Genomic DNA, 23,584 nt, shown 5'->3' with positions numbered 1-23,584 from the left:
CACTACTTCCATTAGATTTCTAAACAGCTCAGCGGCATATACACCCAAGTTGGTTTTGATGAGTTGTTGTTTTTTTTAATCAGGAAGGCACCTTGTTCAAAAGCAACCACAGAGCTGCTTCATGCATTTAAGCCTCACATCAGAAACAGTATGTGAAAAATGCAGCCTGATTTTGTGCTTTCTTGAGGCGGCAGTACCCAAACAGCCATTAGCAAGGGTCCCCAGGCCAAAGGGGACAAAGGGGTCCCCAGGTTCAAAGGGACAACCTTTCCTTTGCTGCCAACCCAGGAACCCACCACCATCCATCCTGCTAGAGAAGAGCAAGGCTGAAGGGGGAATTTTGAGGGCAGAGAGGCAGAGCTGCTGATGGACCCTTGCTTTGTACACAGAAGACTAGCCAAGGGTAGCCCAGCAGGCAAACCATTGTGGAGAGAGGTATTTGGAGGGTGAAATGACTCAAGTGGAAAGTGGGCCAGAGAAGCTGGACCCCACAAGGAAAGGAGCACTGAGCAGTAAGGTCTCAGGCAAGAAATTCCAGCTCAAAACTCAGGGAAATTTGGTCCCTCTCAAAACTAAGGGTATTTCAGGAGCACAAGGTATTCCAAGGTTCACAGGGGATGTTTGAATCCTCTCCACCTTTAACTCTATTCTAGCTCCAAACCTACAGGCAGTTTAAAAAACCTAGAGTGTCCCAGAATGAGACTTTATGAGAGAGAGAGAGAGAGAGAGAGAGAGAGAGAGAGAGAGAGACTGACTAGATGACTCTTGTGGTCCTTTCAAGCTCTACAATTCTATAATTCCATGCCCAGATGGTGGCTACAGGTCCTTTATTAAAATCAAAGAAGAGTTGACCACTGCCTTGAATAACCCTCCTCCAAAACCTTTGGAGAATGGCTTGTATCCATCTAAGTTCTACCCAGAGTACATCCACTGAAATTAATTGTCCCAAATTAGTCATGTCCAGTGTTTTTTTTAAGGGGGTACTCAAGGTATGCAGTACCAGCACCTCTTGTTTGTTAAAAAGTGTGACAATTACTGTATTAACTTCATGGTGAGTACCGGAAGCTATTTTTTTAGGAAAAAAGCACTGGGACTCATGTCCATTCATTTAAATGGGTCTAATCAGAGTAGAAAATAGTTGGATACAGCTCAATTTTGTGTGCTCTGAGATTGCCCAATTGCCTTCCAATATAATGTCTGTTGATGGGGTGGTGGCAAGATTGCCCCTAACTCCCCGCCACCCCCAATGATAGTATTAGGTGCCGAATCTCACCTTCTTTCCTTCCTTGGTCGGGGAGCCTGTGCCCCCACCCCATGCATGATGGACTGCAGCAGCTCCCTGACCATTGGTCATGCTGGTTGGAGCTGATCAGTGCCAGAGTCCCACAACGATGTTGGGAGGGCCGCAGGTTGATGGAAATAGGCTCAAAAGTGCATAGGCAGTGGAGGGGGGAGCAAACACCAGGAAGAACTTCCATCAGGAAACATCGGAAAGAACAGTAAGAGCTGACTGACAGTGAGACGGACTCCCTTGGGAGGTGCTGGGCTCTCTTTCCTTGGAGGTTTTTGAGCAGAGGTTGGCTGGCCATCCACCATGGATGCTTTAGCTGAGATTCCTGCCTTGCAGGGGTTTGGAATAGATGACCCTCAGGGTCCCTTCCAACTCTACAATTCTAGAACTCTATGATTCTATGAAAACCTCAATGGTGGCTGAATGGGCTTTTTATGGGCAGGGGGCAAAGTTCCTTGAAGCTGCCAATGACAAGCGAAACCCAACTGAATGATGTAAAACAGTAAATTGCGCAAATGTGTTACACGCCTGATCATGCAAACAGCCTTTCCATTATTCAAGAAGCCATATGAACCCAACACATGAAAAATCTTGGTAAGCATTTTTGACACACATACACATGCCCACACACACTGCTGTCTACTGCCTGGCAAAACTATATTTTCAGTTTATCATTCTTTTAAAGTCAAATGATCCCCCCTCTAGCTTCAAGGGTCTCTCCTGGCCCTGCAGCCCAAGATCCTGTCTACTAGAGATGCCAGGAAGGGATCCTGGAACCTTTTGCACAGACAGCAGGCATTCCCCACGGAATTGCACTCCCTCCTTGGCACTTCCAGCCTGTACTTCTTCTGACACACTGGTTGTAAATCCAGAGCTGGCTTTCTGCCTGCGTGGCAGGGCAGTGTGTGTGTGTGTGTGTGTGTGTGTGTGTGTGTGTGAATTTGCAGCCCGTGATGGTGCCATGTCCTGGCATCCCCTTGGAGAGAAGAGGCTTTAGCTGCCTTTGCTTTTCTGCATGAGACAAGATTAGCTGTCTTCGGAGAGAAGGAAAACACCATCAATCTTCCTTTTAACACTGGATATTGGTAAATTATTCAGGGCTTTATATTTTTTAATATATATTCCTTTTGGAAGGCTTGTGCTACGGCTACAGCAGAGCACCAGCTCTCAGTCGCTGAGTGAGCCAGTTGCTTCAGAAACTGTGCCTTTCGGCTTTCGTTCCACTCCATCTACCTGCCACTGAAGGAAAGGAAGGTTGCCGAGGGGCCAAAAGCTCAATGGTGGGTAATGGTTGCCTGAGAGAAGGGAGCGGCCCATGATCCAACTGCCCTTTCTCTCTTAGCTGCAGAATAAACTTCCCAGCCCATTCATTCTTTGTGTCCTCTCCTCTAATGACGGCTAGTTTCTCTGGCTGGTTTGGATGGTACCTGATCCTGGTCCTGCCCATACACACAGAGAACACAAGTGCACCTGTCTCCTCTGCACATCCTCCAATGCCACCAGACCAACATGGGGGGAAGTAATGTCTGCACATGGCCCACACACATAAACTCCAATACAAGCAGACACAGGTGACTTGGTTGAGATTACTCTTCAGTCACTACAGACCTGGAAGTCACCTATATTCAAAACACATATTTGGGGACCTACCAAACAATTCTGTCATGCTGGTGATGCTGTTGCAACCCACCTTAGATCAGGTCACAACTAGTGCTGGGCGATATCAGCTTTTCAACATCACAATGTATCACCAGCAGAAGGGGGAACAAACTGCATCGGGCCCAGCCCCACAAGACAGTGGGCTGAAACTGCCTCAGCTCCTTTGGTAGGAGTGGCGGTGGTTTCATCCCAGCACCTCACGGGGTCAGGGCCGATGCATTTTGTTCCTTCAGGTGCCAGCAGCAAAGGGAGTCCTTCCTCTGCCAATGCCAGGCATGCTGAAGGAAGAATGAGCTGCATTGGCTTTGGCGCCTCAAGGCTCATTTGTCTCTTGGTTTGAGGGCCAGAGCGCAATGGCGCCTTCACCTGGTGATATATCATGGGTGAAACCACCACCGTTCCTGACTCAGGAGTGAAATACCGCTGGGTGAAGGAGCCATTGCGCTCTGGCCACCAAACCGATCCCAGGTGATATATCAACACATCACCCATGTCTAGCCACAACCTTGTAGTGATCCACCAGTCTTAAGACCGATTAGTCAATTTTGCCAAAGAGATCAACTCTATGTAGTTCTGGACCTCACAGCCCTGTAAGGATGTCTACGGATGGCAGTGGCAGAGGTGCTGTTGCTTGGTTTGTCCCTCTGAGTACAGGAATAGAGCCAGTATCTACAATCAATAGAATCAAGGAATGAAGTTTTTCCTGGACTGTACCATTTCAGCGTGCAGGTGAAAATTTGTATTTTCTTGTAATTCTCACCATAAAAATGTTTTGGGGGAGAGAGAACATTGTGCACAGAAAACTAGGATGCCATAAAGAGGCACCTGGACTAGCCTTCTCCCTGCCACACCCATTTTCCATCTCATTTTGTTTCCTTGTTTGCACAAGAGATATTCGATGTGAGCCTCTGCCTTCCCACCTTAAGTGGTGCCCAGCCAAGGAAAGCTTTACCACTCAACTGAGATGGAATCAGACAGCCTAGAGAAAGGGTACCAACTCCAAGCATCCCTGACCACTGGCAATGCTGACAAAGGGGCTGATGGGTCTTGTAGTCCAACTTCTGGAGGGCATCGGTGTGGCTACCGCTGCCCAAGAGTCTAATTCATCCCACCTTCCCATCTCTGCTTCTTCATCCCTCTGTGGTGCAGCAGAGCTCTTCCGACAAGCCTGACTAGCTTTCCTAGCTGTCAACGCACAGCAAGTCTCGCCCTCCTCCCTGACCCAAGCCAAGTGGGAAGTCAAGCGCACATTCAGTGCAGACGGGTGTCAGATGCTGCAGCAGCACATTTTCCCCCTTTAAGCCCTCCGTGTTGAGAGGTTGCTGCATCCGACTGGCAGGGTCATGCCAACATCTCTAAAGACAATGCGGCGACATGCGAAACACAAAGGAGGATCAGTGTTGTCACTCGGCAATGAAACATACACGACTCCAGAGCATGTGAGTGTCGCGCGACTTACGACTGGAATGACAAGTATGCCACGTTGGTGGAGATTTAGAAAATGTAACCTTCTGAACCTCATTTGAGAGAACAGAAAGGGGCGCTTCATTCTTAACCATTAACAGAGAGAAGAGTGCTGGGTGTGTGTGTGTGTGTGTGTGTGTGTGTGTGTGTGTGAAGGTGCATTTGAATATCATGCCTGGGATCCCCCACATCCTTCTCTTTATAGAATGCAGCTGCAAGGGGTAGGGGTGGGGGGCACTGTGCACAATTTTTTGAGGGTGGGGCAGGTTTAACACTTTCCTCACCCTATGGTTATTTTTTAAACACTTTCCTCACACATACGCCACATTCCCATCCAAAATTGAAGCATTTCTCCCCAAAGCTGCTATTTATAGAAATCACAGGGGGAACTGGGGTGTGTATTTTTGTGAAGGGTTAACCCACTCCCCTTTCCCGCCGTGCCATGGTCCTGATTTGGATCACAGCACCCCTGGAGTTGCCTTTTTACAAATAGAGGTATGGAGATTGTGCAGTTTGCTTTAGGAAAGACACAATAAAAGGAATTTGCGCAATACGTGATCCCCTGATGGAGTTAACTTCCAAGGGTTATGATGAAGGACACTAGCTCGGATGGCATTAAACAGGGCGAGGCAGATTCAGTGGGGTTTGCCCAGGAGAATTACCTGGTGCACTGTATCACAAAGGCACTCTTTTCAAAGCAACCCCCTTGTTGCATTTTCTTAACCTTTTCCCTCACTTCACAACATCCTCCCGCTGCTGGCCATTTTCATTGCCCTGCCATGGTCTGTATTTTCTAATCTCCACTTTAGCAGGCTTAGATCTTGTCACAGACCAACAAACCAATGTTAAAACATCCTTCCCTTCTTTTATTTGGAAAAAAAGCACACAAACCCACAGTTTTGACCTTTTAGCAGGAAAATCCTTTGGTTTCTGCCTCTTGCTTTAGATTCTAAGATTTTTCTAAATGTCAGGAGCTAACTGTCTATGCGCAGCTGTCTCTGAAAACAGCAAAGCTGCCTCACAGAGAGACCACCAGCTTCTTCTGGAATGTCGACACACAGAAAGGGCAGCCTAGGAAACAAAGCTGATGCATGAAACAAAATGCAAGGCACACAATCCTCTTTCAGGCTTCTTAGGTGTATGCACAAAATGTAGTCCTGAAAGTCACAACCATTTCAAAATGAAAACTGGGTGCAGAAGGACCTTGAGATAACGAAGGAGAGGAGAGCCGATTCCAAATGTTTGGGTCAAATGGTGTGATCGGGGTCAGCACATGGTCAGATATAACACATGTGTCAAAGGACACATGTTTGCTTAGATGGGGAACCTGTGGCTCTCCAGATTTTGTTGGATTCCAATGCCCATGGCTTGTGGTCAGGGATGACAAGAGCTGCAGTCTGACAACATCTGGAAGGACAAAGGGAGTGGCTTAGATCCTGATGGCCCTTACTAGGGTTGGAGGAGAATTTTGTGGGATCCTTATTATAAGTGTGCTGATCTAATGAGGGAAAAGCCAGCCATACTGTCCTTAGAACAGCAGCCAGCCTCTCTCCCACACAGACATCTTTGAAGAGCAGACAATGGGATTCTCAGTAGATCTATCTTCTTTCAGCCCCAGGTGGTAACTATTGTGTGTTGCCTTTGCAGAGTGGAACAAGTGAAGGCGGAGCTGAGAGACAGGCACCAGGCAGGGAGGGCTCCAGCTGCAAAGAATAGGTTGATAGAAACTAGACCCATGACATGGCAGGGTCTTGTCTGGAGAGATGAACTGGTTCTAAGGAGAGATGAACCAGTGAGGGGCAGTGGTCAAGAGTGTAAGCCTCGACAGGTATTTCAGATAATGAAAAGCAGCCTTGCTTTGTGTTGAATACTGTGAAGCTCTCTCTCTCTCTTCCTGCATTGCAGGGGATCAGAGTAGATGACCCCCAGAGTCCCTTCCAACTCTATGATCCTATAACTTTTAGAAGTGGGAACATAAAGCTACCAAAATGTGAATTTGTCTTTCTAAAGGATTTTCCTAGTTATTGTCCCAAAACATAAGGATGATGGAAGGGCAGGAGAGGAAGTGATGGGAGAGACACAGGCACGTTAGTTCTGCAATGCAATCAGAGGAGACTTCTGAGAAGCGGAATAATTGCTCAAAACTTTGCTCTCCTGGGTGGTGATATCATTATCAAAATCCCCAAATTGAATCATGCCTCACTGATCAGCCTCTCCTAAGCATTAGGCCCTGCTCAAATATCATGTCCCTAGGTAGCTAGTAAATCACTATAATTAGGAGGTGTTCATTTAAAGTGATAGAAATATTAAAAACACCAAACAAGACAAATTGGCCCACGTGACGGGGTTCAGGCTGACAATACTTATGAGGTTGTCAGTAGCACTATTTTTCTTGATTTTTCTTCTTAGCAGCTGGTAGATTTTGAAGCCTCTGTGACATTACTTTGCACAGTCCTCTCTCCACCCCCCCCCCGCAGGACAGCTTAACAATGTGGCTCTAATAGGGCAGAGGTGGGATGGTCCTGGATGCTTTAGTTGAGATTCCTGCATTGCAGGGGGTTGGACTAGATGATACACAGGGTCCCTTCCAACACTACAATTGTATGATTCGGTGAACTGTAGTGTCCAGGTGAAATGCAAGGGATTCTATCTATCCATCCATCCATCTGAGAAAAGAAGCTTTTCCCTGCAGTAATGCTTGTGTCTCTAGCTCCCTCCCGACTATAATATTCTCTTTGTAAGCTAAAAGTGGTCGGCCAGTTCTTTATAATAATTGCTTCTTGCCAAGACTTTTGACCCCGTGTCGCTGGCTTGATATATAAAGTGAATTTACGAAAGAAAGAGGGGGTAGGGAATGGACAGCGATTAAAATGACTTCCAGGGAACGCAATGAAAAAGCTGCTCTTTCAGGGTGGGCAAGAAAGGAGAAGCTGGCTGACAGGGCCAGAAAGGAAATTGAATACCTGTGTGAGAGAGGCAAAGAGCAATCTGAAGTACAAAGCAAGATTTCTATCAACTGCACACTCTCTTTGGACTTCTTATTCAGCGTCTCAGAACCACCTGACCACCACCACCATATCTCCTTCTTTCTTTAGGGTCGGAGACCCCTGCTTCCTGCCTTAAAACCAGGGGAGTAATGAACCAGCTTTCACATATCAAAAATAAGAGAATGACACCCAACTGTGGCACACCCACACAAAGAAAGCAACTGAGCTCACACCTGCACCTGTAGCTCCATTGCTCCCAAATCAAGAACAGGATGGATGCTGGGCAGGAGTTATTTCAACTGTAGCAGGAACCCCCCACCCCAATCATTCAGTTTGTACAAACTTCACACACTCACACTCACACTCACACACTACATATGCCACACTTCTGTTATAAATTCATAGAAAAATCAACCATACATCGGATTTGCACTGTTCCATTTTTATTTTACTCCATATGACAAGGACTATCAAAGGGGGGTGGCTTGGTTCTGGTCAGCCATAATCCCTTCACCATCCCAGCACATCCACAGGAGCCCTGCCCAGTTGCTATGCCAACCCTGATGGTCCTAGACAGAAGACCATCAAGATCACAAAGAACTTGCATATGGGAGTGGATTCAGCATGGACTGAAACAAAGGACAATGATCAGATCTTCCCTCTGGGGGCAGGAAACTGCCAACTCCCCTTTGTCTCCTGGAAGTGACTCATGGGCAGGGGGAAAGGAGGAACCAGCCAGGTGACAGGACACTCAGGTTACCACCACAACTCCTCCCTCAACCCCTCCTTTCTGTAATGTATGCATGATGTTTCTGGGGGCCGGCTTGACCTAGAGGATGGGAATTTCAAAAGTTTTTATAAGGTCTTGCACACCATCTTTCTGTGTCTTTCCTCTCTCTCGCAAGTGAGGGGAACACCCTGTTCCAACAGTTCAATAAAGGCCAAGCCTACAGGCTGCTGTTTTGCTCCAAGTTATCCTGGTTGGTGTCTTTATTTTGTCCAAGGGAGCCCTCGGATTTTTCCGGTAACACTGCTACAGGTTAGCACATGGCAGGGATTGTGCAGTGTTCCTTGGTCATGAGACAGTAATGACTCTGGGTTCAGAATTCTAATCTTCTGGGGATGAGGATGGGGGCCTAGAGCAGAGGTCAGCAAACTTGCCGTGCCTCGGGCCGGTGTCTCCTGCGCCGATCACGTGGCGGGACGGAGGGCAGGGGAGTGTGTGCCCATACGCATGCGCACACACTATTTCCGGTGCACTTCGGGGTTGGAGGAGCACCGGAAGTAGCTTCTGCGCATGTGCATGGGCCTCCTCTGACCCGGATGTGCACCGGAAATAATGCGTGCACATAAGCAAATAATGCTTGCGCATGTGTACAAGCTATTTCCAGTGCTCCTCTGACCCAGAAGTGGGCAGCCGCGCAGCGCGGCGCCGGTAAGAGCGGGTGGCAGCAGCAGGTGGTGGGGGTCGCCGCGGGCCGGATAAATGAGTCCCTTGGGCCTTATCCAGCCCGCCGGCCTTAGTTTGGGGACCCCTGGCCTAGAGCAAGAAAGGGGAAGTGCCCTCAGGAGCAGCCCCACATGTTTCTACAAAAGCAGAAACACTGGACCAAGAATAAAGGCATTTCACTAGAATCACTTTGGAAAGGGATGGAACCTGGGGGGTGTGTGGAAGAAGAGTGGCAGGGTTGGAAATGACCAAGAAAGCAGCACCAGACTGAGGAGTCAAGAAAAAAAAATATGATTAAGGGATTTGGACTGGTGCTGGTTTGGCCCTCAAAAATATGTACTTTTGAGACTCAAAAACAAAGAAGGAGAATCTTTGGCTCAGACCTAGTTAAAAATAAACACTAAGGCGAAATCCTGATCCCAGAAACAGGAGTAGGTTCTGGCCTTTCAACTTTCTCCTGCCTACTTATAGGTGCAAGGCCATTTTGACAGAAACACTCCATTGCTGAAGGAAAGCATTTCATTGCTGACGACTCTGAGCACGCCTGTGTTGCATCTCCCAACCATCTGTGAGCCTGCCATATTGATCTGAGCTCACACTAGAAAAGAGAAACTACCACTAGCAGCAGCAGCAGCAGCAGCAGCAGCAGCAGCAGCAGCATCTCCCTCCCCCATCCAAGCCCTATAAAGGGGGCTGCCAGGCCATCTGTCTGCAACATCAGTAACACCAAAGAAGCCATTTGTAGGGCAGCAGAAGTACACTGGTAAAATCTCAGCTTTTTTGCTTTGATAACCTTTGCCAACTTGCAATGATCCCACAAGCTTTTTCAGGGTATTTGATCTCACTAAGATCTCTTCTCCAACATAAAGATGAAGACACTGGGTGATCTTTGCACATCTTCTTGTAATAAGATCCTACCTGTGTTTCAAAACAAAAGAGAACTGAGAGGCCATAGATAGAAAGATAGATAGATGATGATAGATAGATAGATAGATAGATAGATAGATGATAGATAGATAGATAGATAGATAGATAGATAGATAGATAGATATGGTCACAGCAGCCACTGCAGAAAGGAAATCAGTTTCTCAGGAGATGCTCCCAAGGTAGGCATCAATCCCCAAGCAAACATTAAGGAGCCGCCTTGCAGGATCAGACCAAGAGTCCATCTAGGTACCTAGGAAACCCTCCTGCTTCCTGGTACTTTTAATACAGATGCAGAGGATTGAGTATGCGGCCTTTGGCGTGTGAACCATGCACCCCACAGCTGTGCTCTGGTCCTCCCTGCCCCAAGGATCTACTTCTGTACATCAATATGCTGTAGATGCTCATAGGCAGAGCATGATGTGCCTGCTGTTCACCCTGAGCATCCTGTGATCAGAGACAAATGGCCTCTGATTACAGAAGCTCTATTTTGGCTTGTCAAGGCCAATGTTCATTGATGATAACATAAAACCACATTGAGAACATTTTATTTCTTATATATGGCTCCTTCATCAGGCCCCAGGGGCAGGACATAAAAAACAATGTTTTTTTTTTTTAACGAGCAGATAGCACATTGGAGGTTGCTGTGCCTGGTTTGAGGAAAGAGGCCATGCAGCCCTACTTCTCTGGGATATTTTTGAATAGCTTTCTTAGTTTGTGATGCTATTTTAGGGGTGTTGGTATATTTCCTGCATCTCTCTCCCTTGCGCCCCACTGGCTTTCCTCCTCGACCTCCTTCCAGGTAGTTAAAGAATAAAATAAAAAAAGTGAGGGTGACAACCTGCAGCTTCCAGCTGGAGGGCCTTCTAGGTGATTCATGATGCAGGTGGGTTGTTGAAGACCTCAGGATTCATCGGCTGCCAGATAGAAATCATTTCCCTTGTTTCTTGTGACAAGCTCCTCTCTTTGAAAGAGACTGTGGGGGTGAATATTGGGGGGGGGGGAATAGGATGGGAATGGGGATAAAGTGGTGCTTTACTCATGATGGGTGAGTTGCTCTACAATCATGCTGAAGAAAAGCAGGTATGATTAATCCATTTGGCAGCTGTTTTGCACAGTGTAACTATCCTTGCAAAGGTGGAATGGAGTGGGCGGGTGGCACCAGGCTCCGGGGACTGATGCTGGCATAGGGAGTCCACTGGCACTTAAGCACGTGGATTCGACAGGCAATAACTGTATGAAAAGTTTGTCTCAACAGAAGAAGAACAGGCACTTTGGCTGCCCATCTCCAAGACACAAGGAATTGTTTTGTAAAAGCAACATACGGGGTTGATAGCAAATCTCATTGGTACTTCACACTAGGTTTAGTCATCTTTGCTCTTCTACGTTCTTATTTCGTCTCAGCCTAGTGCCCTTAGGCAGAACCTCAGTATAAATTAAGAAACAAGAACAGCAGCATGTGCTTCATCACTTGCATGCAAAGTCAGAGACACCAAGAAGAGGATTTAGGTCTACAAGGGAGGGAAGGAGAGGGAGAGGGAGAGGGAGAGGGAGGGAGAGAGAAAGAATTATTGTTCTTCAGATGAGGAAAAGAAAAAAAGGGAAACTCAACATGATATTAGCTGCTACTTCTCTAAAGCAGTGGGAGGGTGGCCTTGATCGAAGGTCTCCACCAGCCAGGATCTAGCATGTCGTGTCTTGGGTCACCAACACCGTGGTTCCTCAGAAGCTCAGGCTAGTTAGACTTTAGGGGCTTGTGTCCTGGAAAAAGAGGACACATGGCAACCCTTTTCCCTTTGGGGCTGCAGTGCTAGCTCCAAAGAAGTCAGTTGATCTCCCAGCTTGAATACTGTCAGCTGATTCTCCAAGCCAATCAAGGCACACCAGGCTCTAAAAGCCAAGCCAGCTCATACGTCCAATGAACATATCTTATGCATGAGCTGCCTACACTCCTGCTTTCTGCTCTTGATCTTTGTCTGCTTGGCCTGGTGCCTGACCTCTGACCTGTCTGTGACCAGATCCACTGCCCCTCTGAACCTTCCCTATCTGTGCCCAAGGGGCACCCCAGCTGCATCCTGCCAAGAGCTGACACTGTCGGAGCTGAGCTGTATAGGCAGCTACTGAGTGGGAGTCCAGAGCCAGGAACTGAACTGAGTCTGAGCCAAGGGAACCAGAAAAGAAGCTGAGAGCTGGAGCCAGGAATGGCCATAGTTACTCAAGCAAATTTCTGAACAGGAAGGCTTTAGATGGCCCAGGGTAGCTGTACACAAAAACAGGGGTTTCTCAGTTCTAGACCTAGTGGCTGTCCATAGAAGCACCGGAACCAGGTTACAGATGCAGTCAAGCCTGCGAGGAGATGAAGTTTGTGTCCCACAGAGCTGGGATCAAAGTTGGATGGAGCCCTGGAGAAGATCTGCAGGAGGGTAAGTCTATAGGGAAAGTGGGAACTAAACTAGATGCGGTAAGCAAGAGGGAGCTGGTAACCCCTCATGTCTCCTCTGCTCTCCCAACGCCACATGAGAATACTGCACAATGCGACATGCTGCCCTTGCCATCACAGAGAACTTGTATCACAAGGAAGAGACGGTAAGGTCAGCTCCTTGACCCATGTTACATCTAACCTGGCCCTCAATCAGGAGCCAGGGGGCTGTGCCAAGATGTCCATCTGCATTGGGATGGGAGAGAAGAAGTGGTCAGAAAGGCCTGCCAATATGCAGAGCAACTTCCAGGCAGAGAGGCAGAGCAGGAAGAAGCAGCTCGACAAGTGAAGAAGGTACCTTGAGCATGACTGGGGAAGTAAGCCCAGAGGAAGGCTGGTTGTTGTCCAGTCAAGGACTCAGGCCTGACCAGGAAGGAGCAATAGAAAGGGCAAGTCAGGAGGAACCCATGTAATTGTTTGGAAGAAGGGCCACAGTTCAGTGGTAGAACACCTGCTTTGCATGTAGAAGGGCCCTGGTTCATTCTATGAAGACTGAAACCTTGGAGAGCTGCTGCCAGTCTGTGTAGATAAATACTGAACTAAACTGACATATTGTCTGACTCCAGCCTTCCTATGTCTGGATCACTGTGGTGCTGTGTTGGCCCCTTGGAGGACAAGACTGCCTCTTCTTCCCCCTCCCTGGAGTCTTGGGCTTGCTCTCCAATGCGTAGACCACTTCGAATCCAGGCTGATCCAGACAGAATCTTACCCATCACAAAATGCCCATTCACATTGTTGATTTGTAGCGCTTTGCAAATCACATTTAACCTCCTGCTGCCCTCGCCAAGCACCTACTTTGACATCAGAATGGTTTCGGCTAACCTAACAGGTAAGGTGACACCTTTCGTCAAGCCAGCTTAAACGTTATCGCCTTAATTAATTTCAGCCTTATTTTATGAGTTTGGCGTGGCACTGAGCAGCTATAACCAGCCTCAGTGTCTTCCACAAGGTACTGAGTCGACTCGGGAAATGATTCAACAAGATCAGCAAGCCGTGCATGACAGAAAACAGAAAAGTGGGATGCTGGGAAGATCAATTAATTTGACAGCCCTCAATGATATTTTTCTCTCCCAAGCCAGGCCTGAAATTCATTATTGTGCTAATACTTGGAGGCTGGGAGTCAGACACAGTAGCACTTAAATCCCTTCCTGCTCCAGTGACTGCTGCCTTCTCCAGGATGGCTCTCCCGGCAGCTTTACAAAGAAACCCACAGCCAATTTCAGTACTGGAAGGCAGCAAAGTTAACAGACAAGCAAAGGAAGCCCCTAGACGGAAGGTTGAGTGACAGACGCATATAAGTTGTCTTCAGATAACAGAACTCACCATTCCAGAAAAGGTTTCCTTTTATCTACCTCCTTGGTGTCCTAACGGAATGGCTTCGACTGCTTAACTAAGGGAAACTGTCCTGAATTTTTTATTTTGGCCTGGGATTTCTACCTTTTGGGTTCTCCTTCAGGAACTAGAAGTGAAACATTTCCCCCAAATCCAGGCTCTTTACTGGGGGAACTGGGCGCTTGAGTGGGAAGCTGTAGCCAGCAGAAGGGTGCAGTTATTGATCTGGCAAAAGGCAAAGGCGAAGCTCTTGATACCTATCCTGACATCTAGAACGGATGTTTTAAAATGTTGTAAGCCACCTTGAATCCAAACTTGGGGGAAAGTTGGGATATAAATATATTAAATAATAAATATGTCTAATAATATACCAGGTCTGGCCAATTCAAAGGCTTCATACTGGTTGTACATTGCAGGAGTGGAGATTGCCCACTGCTGTTAAGGATCTGAACAGCCACAGTCTTAGTTCAGAGGAAAAAATCCTAGCCCAAGTTTCCCCATGCTGATGCCCTCCTGATTTTTGGGATTCCAACTCCCATTACCACCGACCATGCTGGCTGGGAATTATAGCCCAAAATATCTGCTTGGGAAAGGCTGCCCTAGCCTGAACACACAAGGTCCCAGTTCATGCTTTCTTTGGTTTGATAGACCCTTAAGCCCAGCCAGCTTTTAACCTAGGAAACCACACACTCCATACTTATAGATAGCCCTTCCATTTGGGATTTGTTGCCTTCATTTGGGATGGTGGTGGAGCCACCGTGATATGGATCCTACAAAAACAGGTAAATCCACACAAATGCCAACATTTGTATTCACACCACTGTTGGAGCTATCTAGCGCTATGTTTGGTTGAAAGCCTACTGCAGCTTTCGGAGATGTGAATAATTCTCACTTCATGCTAGAGCTCCTCTCCTGACGGGGCTGCCACCCCCCCAGCTCAGCTCCTTTTTGCTAGAGGTGCACTGGGGAAAAGATTTATGCAGACACCATCTCTGCAATTATGGACAGCAGAAAAGGCGCCCAGATATCATACAAAGTGATGCATTTTTGCCAGCAGGCCTGTATGCATCACAGATCCAGTAACAGCTGTCACACTCTGGTCTCGTCTGAGCTCCAATACTGCCTTGGCTTTATTAATTGCTCTTTCAGATAGATGCTCTCCTCTCCCTTCCCTGCCACTTTCCCCATGTGACTGTATTCTCTTCACCAGATTTCTCAGGGCGACAGGAAACGTCCCAACTTCAAAGGGGAGATGGTGTGATTGGTGACTGTTTCCATCACATGGTGTTACATTTTTAATGCTCATTTCTTTCGGCAACACGTAGCTAATTAGCAATGACCTAGAGGCAGCCAAACCGCTCAAAAGGCAATCTCTGCAGCCCTTGGGCATTCTTTAAAATCTGGCTTCTCTCACAGCATCACATCTTTTAGCAATCATCCCTGATGCCCAAATAAGACAATCTGTTACCTCTTGAAGAGGGCTAAGAAAGTGACAAGGTGATCTGGGGAGAGCCTGAGCAGGTATTTATTTCAAAGGGAATGGGAACAGGCCTCTTCAATAATCTCTGTTGACCAACAGCCCCCTCCTCCGTGATCTTCTGCTTTCCAGTCTTAGCTTCATTCTTGCCAATATATTTTATTGTTCTAAAATTAACTACAGAACAGACCTCCTTTTGGCATCAAATGGGTTTTAGCCAGGAGGAGGAAAAATCAAATGTTTCCAAATATGTTTCATCTAGAGACATAAGCGCCTTAAACAGCTTTCTGCGATGGATGCTTTTGTGCTTCCGTCAGATGAAAGATTCTGAGCAACAACAGAAGTTCTTTACAGCACAGGTCACGGCTGTTCTTGATAGTATATTGTCTTCCAGACGGGGTGCTGATATGTGTTCCAACCACAACAGCACCTCCATAGAATCAAGGTCAGATAGAATGATGCTGGAAAAGCACAATCCAGGGAATTAATCTAGATGGCAACAGATTCCACTGAAGCTACCAAATCTATAACCAACGATCATGATTTCTTCTAGACAACTATCACTAGACCTGAAATCCTTTCAGCAACGATTTTCTACGATTGGGAATATCTGCTAAAGATTATTTTCCATCATTCATATATCATCTTTGATATACAAAGTACATTTGTGCCCAGGATCCAAAGAGCTCTGTGAGGACTTTTGTAAGCTGAGCGTGATTTCCTGCCCTGCTCTCAACAGCAGCCCCCTGAAATATCACAAACTGTTAATCCCCTTCAATTCTAACAGAACTTTGCCTGCAGGAGTGTTGTACAGGACTTATATCCCAAGCCCCCAAAGGTGTGTGGAACTCTCTGTGATGGACAGAACTGCTGCACAGTTGAGCTCTTTACCTATTGTTGCAATTTATCTGGTAAGTATTTAGGTTAGAGGCTGTTCCTTCATTCAGTATGGTGGACTTTTGGATTCAAGTTAAGAAAAAACTTATAAATAAAACAGGCTGTTTAAAGTTTGGGATGGGGGAAAGACATAAACCCAACCCTTTTCCATCAGAACCATACAAAAAACATTTACACTAAGAGGCCCTGAGACATTTTATGTCTCTCTAGCAGCCCCAGGATGGTATCACTGTTTGGTATTTATGGTTGAGTCTCGATTCCAAGGGAATGCACTTTTATTGTCTTTCTGTAGAAAATCCAGCTGCGTAAAATACAGGCATTAACACACTGAAAAGAAAGCAATGTGCTTTTGCACGTCGCACAAGGCAAAACTGGGTAGATCTTGACAAATTGTACAGAACAAAACATGGATCACATGCCTTGCCGCCTAGGGGCCATTTTGCACATTACAGGCAAACTCCAGTAGCCTTAGACTGCCAGCCAGTTCACTGGCCCATCTCTGTCTGCTGTGACCAGGCTCAAGCAAAGGTTTCTTCCAGCACTGCAGCTGGAGATCCTTTACAGGAGATGCCAAGGAGTGAACCTGCAAAGAATGAACAGTACTCCACCACCAACTCTGGCCTTTGCTAAGTTTGTAGAGAGACACATACTGAGATCAGAGCTGCAGCCAATCATGGCTCCCCTGTGTTTGCAATACACGTTATACATGCAACACTTTAAGGTGCAGACTTAAAACATGGGCTTACACCTGAAAAATGTAATGCATAAAGGGGCCCTTAGAGCAGCCCTTAACAATCTGACCATTTCATCTTTTTGCCACATTTTGTGATCACAATGTACCCTTCTTTTTGATGAACTATAAATACTGCCAAATGGTGGAGATAAAATTCAGTTTACTGCATCCTCCCGCCCGCCAATTCCTTCATCATTGCCCAGATAAGCTTCTGGCTATTGGGAGTCACGTGACTCTCACACATGCCTTGTGATTATTTTCCAGTTCAATTAGCAAGCACCAGAGTGGAGCAGTAATTTTATACTACAAGTATGAGCTCCAGGAAAATATTTTTCATTATGCTATCGCCACCACCACCCCAAATATGGAAAAGAAAAGCTAATAAAATTACTGCCGTGTATTCTCCAGTGTTCCGGCTAGTGATTTTACTGCAAGAAGCAACAAGTCTTTTAATGCCCCCCTTACCAAGTTCCAGGTTCCTTAAACAAACAAAAACAAATTCTGAATGCTCCTTCTAGATACAACAGTTTACAGGTGTGATGTTTGCAGCAAACAGATCATTCAGCCTTCTCCAACCTGGTGCCCTCCAAATGTTTTGGAACAAAATCCCAGCAGCCCCAACCAGCATGGCTGTTGCAGATTGGGACTGATGTGGAGTTGTAGCCCAAAACATCTTGCAAGCCCCAGGTTGGCTGTATTAACAGTTCGAAGTTCAGAAGCCGACAGGAGTCCAGTTTTACCTTTTTGTCCACTTTTCCTGCTTTCCTCCCTAGGCGCACAAGAGAAACTCCTACATCATTTCATGTCTCAGAGGTTACCATGGTCCTAGCATTACTGGTGCAGCGTCCCAAGACAGGCATCTCTTTTTGGGGACCCGTGGCAAAATGTTCCAAGCGACCGTCAATCTAGAAATGCGGTCTGTTTCTGCTAATCCATGTTCACGTTTAACCCAGTCAAATCTGACACCCAAAAGCAGCTGCTCTCAACCTGTTCCCAGATCTTGCCACCTCTCCAGATCGCTTCCCAAGCTCCGTTAACAAAGATGTTAAGAGGCAATAAATGAAGACAGAAAATGCATTACAACAAGAGGAAAGTTGTTCTAAACTCAACCGTTTCATGTGCTTGTTTTTAAGGTTATTGCTCAGACCTCAGAGGTAACAAAAAAACACTTTAGCTGCTGTCGCTTCCTCTTTGCAAGCTCCGTGGAGATCAGGAACTTCTTTCCCCTGCCTCCTCCTGTACCATTCACACATCCAAAAAGCAGAAGGTGAGTAATTGTGATAACAGCAGCTTGCGGTTTGACATATAATGCGGGGAAAGCAATACCTTGCTTCAACGTTACCTACTGGACACTAGCAAGAGGCAAATTTGTCAATTTCAGTTTCTCTCAGTTGCTTTTTCAATTCCACCCCATTCAGCCAACCCCATTTATGAATCAATTTGCATTTAAAAAACATTGTTGTATGTATTTCTCCTTATATATTTGTATGCAATTTTCCATAGCTGCCTCCTTCACTCCATAGACATTGGGCAATGTTTTCAAACCTGCTGCCTGCTTGGGAAGCATATCCGCAACAAAAATAAAAAAAATAATGCAGCTTTCTCAATGTGAGCAAAAAGGCAGGTATTTGTGGCATCCCTACAAAGAACTAAATTGAACTTGACTCCAGAAAATGGCTACTAGTCAAGATATAGGTACAGCTTTACTCACCATATGAGGCCAGTTACATTGCAACGTACAAAGGATGGGATAGCCAGCCATAGCAGTATCTCACTATCAGTGTAAAGGTAAAGGACCCCTGACAGTTAAGTCCAGTTGTGAACGACTCTGGGGTTGTGGTGCTCATCTCGCTTTACTGGCCTAGGGAGCCGGCGTTTGTCCGCAGACAGTTTTTCCGGGTCATGTGTCCAGCATGACTAAGCTGCTTCTGGTGAAACCAGAGCAGCGCACGGAAACGTTGTTTACCTTCCCGCCGGAGTGGTACCTATTTATCTACTTGCCCTTTGACGTGGTTTTGAACTGCTAGGTTGGCAGGAGCTGGGTTAAAAGGCAGGTAAGGTGCCATTCAAGTAAGCGAGTGACTAATTCCATCCTTCAGAGAGATGTGGAAGGAATCTTATTCGTGGCTTCTCTCCCTCCCTCCTCTTTTTTCTTCTCTCTCTCTCTCTCCCCCCCATATTAGCTCAATATGCTCTTGCTAGTATTAACAAGAGACAGCAAATATGGTTTCTTCTCAAGTAGGACAGGATAGCAGGAAAATCCCAAGCAAAACACAATTTGTGCCCCACTCCAAAACTTTGAGAATTGTGTTATGTGCTGAGGGTCTAACCTGCCTGTCAGACTTGCTCCCTAATCTTGCAGCCAAAATCAACCAGGCTCAGGACCCAGACAGATCCCTTTCAAAATTGGCAACCACCCACTTTAAAGTTCCCCACCACGACACCTTTCCAACCTGAAGCTCATTAGATGCTGCCTGTCTCTGAATAGGGTTTTAACCAGCTTTAGTTGTGGAAGCCGGGAGAATTCACATCTCAGCCTCTGCCTTGTTATCTTTGATACTGGCGCTGCCTTTGGATGGGAGGACAAGGCAAAAACATAAATAACAATTGCCTGTCAGTCAAAAATCACTTAGGCTTAGTATTTCGTCACAATGCCCCAAACAGCTTTTAGACAGGAAAACAGACTTGTTTATCACACTGAACGGGGAGCCCAGTTCCAACAGGAAAACTCCCAGCTGATCAAGTTTCTTTTTGAAACTTCTCAGTGTTTTGGATGACAGAATGAGTGTAAATCAGAGTGGCTTGGTGCAGACGCAGGGTTGGCATGGTCAGGCGTTTGCCAAGGGCCCCACCCCAGTAGAGCAGCCACTGAGAAAAGCCCTCTCAGCCCTGCTTCCTCTTCTTCACTGCAGCAACTTCTTCACCTGCTTCTTGCCCTGCTCCAGATAATGGTGGTGGAGGGAAGGAAGAGCAGGAGACGCCACCGCTTGCTTTCTCACACTGAGAGCCAGTGTGGTGTAGTGGTTAAGAGCAGTGGACTCGTAATCTGGTGAACCGGGTTCGATTCCCCGCTCCTCTACATGCAGTGCTGGGTGACCTTGGGCTAGTCACACTTCTCTGAAGTCTCTCAGCCTCACTCACCTCACAGAGTGTTTGTTGTGGGCGAGGAAGGGAAAGGAGATGGGTAGCTGCTTTGAGACTCCTTTGGATAGTGATAAAGTGGTATATCAAATCCAAACTTTTCTTCTTCTTCTTCTTCTTCTTCTTCTTCTTCTTCTTCTTCTTCTCCTCCTCCTCCTCCTCCTCCTCCTCCTCCTCCTCCTCTTCCTCTTCCTCCTCCTCCTCCTCACTGGCAGGCTGGCAAGTGGCAGCAATGAAAAGGCAACAGTAGCAAAAAGCTTGCCATGGGCAGCATTGTGCAGATGTAATGCTGCCTGATCCCCTAAAGCACGGGGTGTGCTGACTCAAAAAATCCACATGGCAGGCATCCCTCCTCCCTTTCAGTTTGCAAATTGATAAGAGTTAGCGTTACACCTGTGCTGGTGTTCTCACTAGCTGTAGTCAGCACCAAATCACGTTGTACAATCTTGGTTAGAAATAATTTTTCCTGTGCCCACAGGACACAAGCCATAGCTAGTTCTGAAACTGAACAAGGGGGACGGACGCTTGTCCAAGCTGGGAAGAAAAGGGACGAGTGCCTGTCAAGGGCACTTCAGGGACAAAGGAATGCACAGGGCAGATTGCTAACTCTATATTGGCAAAGATAACACTTACAGTCACTTCTACACCTCTGGAGACCTACGCACACCAATCTAGCATTGACAAAGCTATTTCCAGGTCTGTACTCTAAGGAGCAGTTGCAGAAACAGGGGACTACTTCCCTTCCACCAGTTTATGTACCTTTTCCCCGACAGACAGTGCACACACAGCCGGAGACTACAGCTTTGTGGAAGCTTCCTCTGCTCATTACTTTTCAACCCCCTTCTGGTTCAGTGAGACAGGGTGCAAGGACAGGTGGAGAAGCACCTGGCCCTTCATTTGGCTGACCTGCTTCTTCCTCTTCTTCTCCTGACCCATCCTGTGCGCCACCCTCCAGCTCTGAAGCTTCTTCTGCCTCCGACTCTTCCCTCCTGGCCAGTACAGTTCCTCACGAATTGCTGACCCTCTCTCCCAAGTCAGACTCCAGCATCCTACCCTGAAAGTGCACCAGTCCCATGGCACTCTGGACCTGCTAACCATGGTTAGGCAGTTTTATATCTGGACCAAGTCTGTACGTACTTTATGCATACGTAACAGAAGAACCCCATTTTCAGGCCACAAACAACAGAGAGGAGCTTTTGCCATGACACCCTTTTTGGGAACTTCCAAGGAAATCTGGCTGACTTCTGTTGAAAACAGGATGTTAGGCCACATGGACCTTGGGTTTCACCCAGCAGGGAATCCTCCAAACCTACAATTCTATGATATGTTTATAGAGGAAAATAAGAAGAGGTGGTATATATTTAAACCAGCTTTCCTCTACTTGGTGCCCTGCAGGTACTTTGGACTTCATTCTTAACAGCTCCGAGCAGCGCAGCTATCAGGGATGATAGGAATCATAGAATCATAGAATCATAGAGTTGGAAGAGACCACAAGGGCCATTGAGTCCAACCCCCTGCCAAGCAGGAAACACCATCAGGAGTTGCAGTTCAAAACATCAGCAGGGCAACAAGTTGGGGAGGTTGATTTAAAAGTATCATCACAAACAACTCAGTAAAACGAAAGGTTATCGTGCTCCAGCGAAGAATGTAATGAGTCTAACAAGAGTATTAGCTCTCCCTTTAGAACTGTAGTCTTGAAAAAGAAGTGTTAAGAAAAATGTTGTGCTCTACACAGCATCTAGAAACCCAAATTAATTTAAGCAGTGGATGGAGAGGTGGAGAAAGCAGATAGCCATGCTATGCTGGAAGAAAAAAAAGCAAAAAACCAAACAAGTGGAGGCTTCCAAACAGTATAGGAAGATCAGGGGATTCATTGAGCCCAACTGAAATCATGGTGCCCAATATTTAAATCGACCAGGCTTCTTTTTCAAAGAAACTTTATTGATTTGTTTTAAACACCTTGAGCTCCTATATTATAGGATTTATACATCCAAGTGTTGCATTAATGGTGTTCCCACCTTTTGATGTTTATTACCACAACATTCTCCAGTTCTAATGTTTGGCTATCTGGTTATATTCCCTACAAACTTTTTTGCGGAGGGCATGGGGATTGTATTTTATGAACAACAAATTAGGCATTACATGTAGTGAACTCGTATATTCCTACCCACTGCCAGAGTTAACAAACAGTTTTGTCTCTTACAGCAGGCTTTTAGAGGCCACATGGAAAATTGCCCCTGAGTGGGCTTGATCCTTGCACCAAGACCTGACTTTCCATAGCACCTAACCGAGCAGTTTCACTACTCACAATCAAGTCTCTTTTGTTTCATATCCTTTAAAAACTACGTAAGTTTTTTCCCCTTTGCACTCGCAAGCGCATTATAGCAAATATCAATATTTACTCATTGGCCGCTTCAAAGTAACACTGATATTATTATATGGTAGATTACATATTTGTCAGTTCTTAGGGGTTCTCTTATGAACGTGCTATAGTCTGCCTCTACTCACTTTATCTACTTACTTTCCAGCTGTCTGTATCATCTTACTCTGGATAACCTCTTTTTGCAAAAACATGATTTTCAGATTCTGCCGTACAATCTTTCTGTTTGGAGCAATTGTGTGTGATTCTTATAAATTGGCCATAGGGAATATTCTCTCAGATATGCTCTGGATGTGAGTGATTGTAAATGAGAAACATCTTTCTTTTTATTCTATAATATGGTGTCCACCTCTATCCTAATATCTAGATATTTCCATCCCTGGCAGCCTTTGTTCATTCTGGATTTGGCCTTTTTGGATCTATTAACCCATGAATTCAATTCAATTAGATTTTTCACTTTCCTGCCAGATAAGAACTGTATCAATATATATATTCACCAGAATTTGATATAACCTATAGCAGGGATGGCTAATTTATGGTCCTCCATATGTTGTTGAACTACAATTCCTATCATCCCTGATCTTGTTGGCTGAGCCTCCTGGAGACCAGCAACATCTGGAAGGCTACAGGTTCCCCATCCCTGCGTCAGAGAATAGAGCTATTCATTCAATGTGCATTGAATTTTTCTAATTGTCCCATCTACAAATAAGAAAGTTTTGGTGACATGGTCCCCCCCCCCACCTGCAGAAAAGAATATTGCCCCTCCCCACAGAGCTGTATCAGGCACTTTCTCCAGAAAATGCTGAAAAAGCATCTCTTTCCCCTTTTGTTTGACACTTAGTCCAGCATCCTGTTCTCATAGTGGCCTACCAGATGCTTCTCTTGGGAAACCCAAAAGCAGGATTCAAGCACAAGAGTGGCTTCCAGCAGCTGGTATTCGGAAGCCTTATTTCAAGGCAGGAGCCAGGAGCAAGTCAGCAATAACTCACAAGGTAAATGAAGCTAACTCTTTATTCAAAGAAACAAAACAGCTCAGACCTAGAGCTCACAGCAACTCTTCCCAGCTGGTCTTGCCCCAATGAGGCACTTGTGAGGACTGAAATTCCCTGAGACTCCTTTGTCTTGTTTCTTTTTGCTCCAACCTCTTCATTCCTCTTTGTGTTTTGGGAGACCAGAGAAGTGGCGAGATGATCACAGCAGGAGGGGAAGATTCCCTGGCTTCACCACCAGTTTGCCTCTACGCTGCCCTCTTGACCCCACTTCCCCCCAGCCTCTGCTTCTACCTTGGATTCTGAACTGCTCTCTGCCACCACCTCTTCCTGCTCACTAAATCCAGTTGCCTCTTCAGCTTCCGACACTTCCCCTCCCCC

General features: G+C 46.3%; 1 protein-coding gene and 1 long non-coding RNA gene across 2 annotated transcripts in view; one reads left to right on the top strand and one right to left on the bottom strand.

Moving 5' to 3' along the window:
- The window catches only part of LOC308463145, a 795,191-nt gene that overhangs the window by 312,480 nt on the left and 459,127 nt on the right, over nt 1–23,584 (top strand). The window lies entirely within an intron of this gene.
- Nucleotides 1–23,584, bottom strand: part of MAD1L1 (mitotic arrest deficient 1 like 1) — a 479,230-nt gene that overhangs the window by 1,258 nt on the left and 454,388 nt on the right. The window lies entirely within an intron of this gene.

This window comes from Podarcis pityusensis, assembly GCF_964106645.2.
Source record: "Podarcis pityusensis genome assembly, chromosome: 14".
NCBI classification, from domain to species: domain Eukaryota; kingdom Metazoa; phylum Chordata; class Lepidosauria; order Squamata; family Lacertidae; genus Podarcis; species Podarcis pityusensis.
The sequence above is the reverse complement of the archived record's forward strand: the minus strand, read 5'-3'. Positions and strand labels throughout refer to the sequence as shown.